We start from the raw sequence: 6,053 nt of genomic DNA on the forward strand, positions 1-6,053 counted from the left end.
CAAATCCCTCTGCAGACTTCCAATATCCTCTGCACTTTTCGCTTTACCACTCATCTTAGTGTCATCTGCAAACTTGGACACATTGCCCTTGGTCCCCAACTCCAAATCATCTATGTAGATTGTGAACAATTGTGGGCCCAACACGGATCCCTGAGGGACACCACTAGCTACTGATTGCCAACCAGAGAAACACCCATTAATCCCCACTCTTTGCTTTCTATTAATTAACCAATCCTCTATCCATGCTACTACTTTACCCTTAATGCCATGCATCTTTATCTTATGCAGCAGCCTTTTGTGTGGCACCTTGTCAAAAGCTTTCTGTAAATCCAGATATACCACATCCATTGGCTCCCCGTTATCTACTGCACTGGTAATGTCCTCAAAAAATTCCACTAAATTAGTTGGGCACGACCTGCCCTTTATGAACAAAGATGGGAATTACTAACCAACCAACCATGATCACATCAAATGACAGAACAGACTCAAGGGGCAGAATGGCCTCCTGTTGTTGCTATCTCCCCGTTCCCCTGTAGATTGTGTAAATTGTCCCTGTGATGCTTGTTGTTACTGACCAAACTAACCAGGTCTGACTGGGCCATGTCTCCATATAAGGCACCTCAACCCCAAATCTTGCGTTGCCACAATGCTCTGCCTGTTTTCAAAAGGTTACTCTTTTCTTCACCTAATACATGCGTCAGACTTTTAAAAAGACTAAAAATACATCTGTGTGCGTGTTCTGTTATCACAGCATTGTCTGGAGCTCACAAACCGACTGCGTTCAAGCTGTGCCTCGATCACTGTGCTGCCCCCCATCACCCTCATCAGGCCATTACTGCCTCTGAGTGACACTCTCCGATCTGCCGACGGGTGCCTGGCTGACGCGGCGAGGGTTCCCCGACCGGATACGAAACTAGCGCCTCCGATGGTCCGGCAGTTCACTGGGCTTCTGTTACCCAGGGGCTTTCCCAGCTTCCATTTGGAGTTGGGGACCCGCAACCGGGCGGTGGGGTGTACCGACGGCCTGAGCGATTCTGGCCTCCTTGAGGTTCCCCCTCCTGTTTGCCAACTGCTGGAGGGAAATGAGTGACTGTCGGAGCTGGGCTCAAAGTAGCTGTGCCCATGGGTTGACACTCTGCAGTCGACCGGGATGGTCAGTTGGACAAGACCCTTGCAATTGGCACGTGCCTGAACATCAGTTGTGGTTTCAGGTGGAGTTGGATGGGAGAGGAACCTCTGTAATGAGTGTGATGGTAGCTGCTGTAAGATCTGGACACTGGTGCTCGGGAGCAGATTTCTGTTACCCGTGTGAGAGGCTCAGGTTGCCACCAGTGTTAGCCATTGCTCAGTCAGTTTCAGGACCATAAGCCGTAGGAGCAGAATTAGGCCACTCGGCCCATCGAGTCTGCTCCGCCATTCACTCATGGCTGATATTTTCTCATCCCCATTCTCCTGCCTTCTCCCCATAACCTCTGACCCCCTTATTGATCAAGAACCTATCTATCTCTGTCTCAAAGACACTCAGTGATTTGGCCTCCACAGCCTTCTGCGGCAAAGAGTTCCACAGATTCACCACCCTCTGGCTGAAGAAATTCCTCCTCATCTGTGTTTTAAAGGATCGTCCCTTCAGTATGAGATTGTGTCCTGGGAGCTGGGGGGGAATTTTGCCGACAGGCAGGGGAGTGCGATTGGTTTTACACCACCCTGGGCCAGGGCACGGTCAATTCCAGCCCACAGGCCCCGGAGTTCCAACACCAATGAATCAACCAGTAATTCTTACAAAAATACCCCAAATCTTTGGCCTTTTGCTGCCCAATAATTCCAGTCACCAGGTTTGCAAATGTAAACACGATTACTGTTTATTGAAACATCAGTGTCACGAAATATGCAGTAAGTACAACTGGTTAACGACATGCTAATACCCCGCTTTAACTGTCCCACTCTCCACCCACACCCATGAGGCAGACAAACACAGAGGGAGGGAGGGGGGTGAAAAATAATAAGGATGAAAGTTAAGAACATTTGCTTCAGAAGGTGGTTGTTCACACTTGCCTCACAGCAAGCTTGCTGATTAGAGTCTCTGGTTTACAGCTGGTAATGGTCGTCTTTGTGGAGTCATTCATTCTGGGATTTTGCAGGCCAGAAAATTCAGTGCTTTCTAGAGAGACACCTTCCTTCTCATCAAACTGGTCCTTCAGCTTGAGGTTCGCATTCCAGCCTCTATCTTTCAGGAGAGAAGGTTGGTCGATTCTGATGTGTAATGAGGCAGACTTGATTAGGGAACTTAAGGTGAAGGAACCCTTGGGGAGCAGTGACCACCATATGATAGAATTTACGCTGCAGTTTGAGAGGGAGAAGCTGGAGTCGGATGTAACGGTATTACAATTAAATAAGGGTAACTACAAAGACATGGGGCAGGAGTTGGCCAGAGTTGATTGGAGAAGGAGCCTAGCAGGGAAGACAGTGGAACAGCAATGGCAGGAGTTTTTGGGGGGTTATTCGGGAGGCACGACAGAAATGCATCCCAAGGAGGAGGAAACATGTTAAGGGCAGGACAAGGCATCCATGGCTGACGAGGGATGTTAAGGACAGCATAAAGGCTAAATAAAAAGCATACAAAGTGGCGAGGATTAGTGGGAAACCAGAGGACAACTAAAAAAGCAATAAGGGGAGAGAAGGTGAAATATGAGTGCAAGTTAGTAATATAAAAGAAAATAGGAAGAGTTTCTTTCAATATAAAAAAGATAAGAGAGAGGCACAAATAGACATTGGACCACTGGAAAACGTGACTGGAGAAGTAATAATAGGAAACAAAGAAATGGCAGAGGAACTGAATAGTTCCTTTGCATCTGTCTTCATGGTGGAAGACACCAGTGGGATGCCAGAGTTCCAGAAGAATCAGAGGGCAGAGGTGAGTGCAGTGACCATCACTATGGAGGAGGTTCTGGGGAAACTGAAAGGTCTGAAGGTGGATAAGTCACCTGGACCGGATGGACTACACCCCAAGGTTCTAAAAGAGATAGCTGAGGAGATTGTGGAGGCATTTCAGGAATCACTGGAGGCAGGAAGGGTCCCAGAGGACTGGAAGGTGGCTAATGTAACACCTCCTGTTTAAGAAGGGAGAGAGGCAGAAGATGGGAAATTGTAGGCCGGTTATCCTGACTTCGGTCATTGGTAAGATTTTAGAGTTCATTATTAAAGATGAGATCGCAAAGTACTTGGAAGTGCATGGTAAAATAGGACTGAGTCAGCACGGCTTTGTCAAAAGGAGGTCATGTCTGACAAATATGTTAGAGTTCTTTGAGGAGGGAAACAAGGAAGTTAGACAAAGGATGTGATTTATTTAAATTTCCAGAAGGCTTTTGACAAGGTGCCGCATAGGAGGCTGTTAAATAAGTTAAGAGCCCATGGTGTTCAGGGTAAGATCCTGGCATGGATAGAGGATTGGCTGACTGGCAGAAGGCAGAGAGTGGGGATGAAAGTCTTTTTCAGGATGGCAGCCGGTGACTAGTGGTGTGCCTCGGGGGTCGGTGCTGGGACCACAACTTTTCACAATATACATTAATGATCTGGAAGAACTGAAGGCACTGTTGCTAAGTTTGCAGATGATACAAAGATCTGTAGAGGGACAGGTAGTATTGAGGAAGGAAGGGGGCTGCAGAAAGATTTGGACGAGCTAGTAGAGTGGGCAATGAAGTGGCTGATGAAATACAATGTGGTAATGTGTGAGGTTATGCACTTTGGAAAGAGGAATTTAGGCATAGACTATTTTCTAAATGGGGAAATGCTTAAGAAATTAGAAGCACAAAGGGACTTGGAAGTCTTTCTCATGATTCTCTTAAGGTTAACGTGCAGGTTCAGTTGGCAGTTAGGAAGGCAAATGCAATGTTAGCATTCATGTTGAGAGGGCTAGAATACAAGAGCAGGGATGTACGTCTGAGGCTGCATAAGGCTCTGGTCAGACCCCATTTGGAGTATTGTGAGCAGTTTTGGGCCCCGTATCTAAGGAAGGATGTGTTGGCCTTGGAAAGGGTCCAGAGGAGGTTCACAAGAATGATCCCTGGAATGAAGAACTTGTCGTATGAGGAACGATTGAGGGCTCTGGGTCTGTACTCGTTGGAGTTTAGAAGGATGAGGGGGGATCTTATTGAAACTTACAGGACACTGCGAGGCCTGGGATAGAGTGGACGTGGAGAGGATGTTTCCACTTGTAGGAAAAACTAGAACCAGAGGGCACAGCCTCAGACTGAAGGGACGATCCTTTAAAACAGAGTTGAGGAGGAATTTCTTTTCGTTGTGTGTTATGGTCTTGTGGTTCTGGACTCTGCCTGTGCAGAGGTCCGTCCAGGCTCTCAGCCATTGCGGAGCCACAGCCTTCCTGGAGAAAAAACGGGGAGGGGAGGACAGCAGGTCCTTTTCTGGGCTGCCAAGATCAAAGCTGAAATCAAACTCGACCCTTGGAGCTCTGGAATAAAACATCCGAGTTCCTCAAACCCAGGATGTGAGTAAACTGTTATTTGTGGTTCAGAAGAGGAGATGGAAGCACCAGTAGTATTTCTGATGGTGGATGATAAACGCAGGCTAAAACACTGTGTGTGTGTGCGCACTGCTGGAACCGCCTATAGCGCTGGTAACTGGCTTGTTTGAATTTTCGAGTCTGGATTGGTTTTGGTTATGTAACACATGGTGAGCTGATTAGATGATTCTGACCTCTCTCGCGCTCTCACGCGCGCTCTCGCACTCCCTCGCGCTCCCTCTCTGCTGTCTGACTCGAGCTGGTCACTATATAATAAAAAATAAAGCTTTATTGTGTCTACACTTGCATTATAAATATCTAGCTCCACAATTATAATGCAGCGTGTCACGCTGTAATTACAGTCTCCTGATGCTGGCACGTTAAGTACTTTTGTTCCTTCTAATGCTGCGTGATCTATACTGTTGTGCGATTAGCTACTGTCGTCAGTACATTCCTCGACTAAACTGAACAGAGTACGTAACACAGCAAAGGGCCATTCAGCCTGCTGACTGGGTCTGCCACCCTGACTGCCTCGCCTTGCTCTACCTGCCCCTCGCCTCCGCTTTTTCAACAACACAAAGCCCATCACGTTTCTAAAACCCCCCCCCTCCAGTTCCGAAAACTCGAGGTGTTAACTCTGTTTCCCCTTCCAGATTGGCCGCAAGACCGGCTGTGTTTATCGTGTTTTTAATTCCGATTTCCAGCATTGGGGGTTAAGACTGTGCATAGGGCAGCACGGTGGCCTAGTGGTTAGCACAGCTGCCTCACGGCGCTGAGGTCCCGGGTTTGAATCCCGGCTCTGGGTCACTGTCCGTGTGGAGTTTGCACATTCTCCCCGTGTCTGCGTGGGTTTCGCCCCCACAACCCAAAGAAAAAGTGCAGAGTAGGTGGATTGGCCGTGCTAAACTGCTCCTTAATTGGAAAAAATAATTGGGTAATCTAAATTTAAAAAAAAGACTGTGCATGGGTCTTCCCCATTCCCCATGGACCGAAGCAGTGGGCCCTGACTGGTTTGTTACACTCTATCTTTCCTCAGCCGTCTGACATGTATTTCTATTCCGTTTTCTGTCGTCCAGTGTCCTTTTGGAAAGCTTCCAAGCTATTTGCTCCAACCATTCCCTGTGGTGGCATGTTGCATGTTCTTGGACTTGGTTCTGACGGGCAGTGTGGGGGCTGGCAAGGGGAGGCTCGCCGGTGACTCTGAAATGGTTCTGGTTGTTACCACATTGACAGGATGGTGGTGTGTGTGTGTATGAAGGAGTGGACCAGACCGTGTACATTCTTCTTCTTTCACTCTCTGTCCCTCTGTCTGTCCCTCTGTCTGTCTGTCTGTCTGTCTCTCTCTCTCTCCCTCTGTCTCTCTCTCTCTCCCTCTGTCTCTCTCTCTCCCTCTGTCTCTCTCTCTCCCTCTGTCTCTCTCTCTCCCTCTGTCTCTCTCTCTCCCTCTGTCTCTCTCTCTCCCTCTGTCTCTCTCTCTCCCTCTGTCTCTCTCTCTCCCTCTGTCTCTCTCTCTCCCTCTGTCTCTCTCTCTCCCTCT

This window comes from Scyliorhinus canicula, chromosome 31 (assembly GCF_902713615.1).
Source record: "Scyliorhinus canicula chromosome 31, sScyCan1.1, whole genome shotgun sequence".
NCBI classification, from domain to species: Eukaryota; Metazoa; Chordata; class Chondrichthyes; order Carcharhiniformes; family Scyliorhinidae; genus Scyliorhinus; species Scyliorhinus canicula.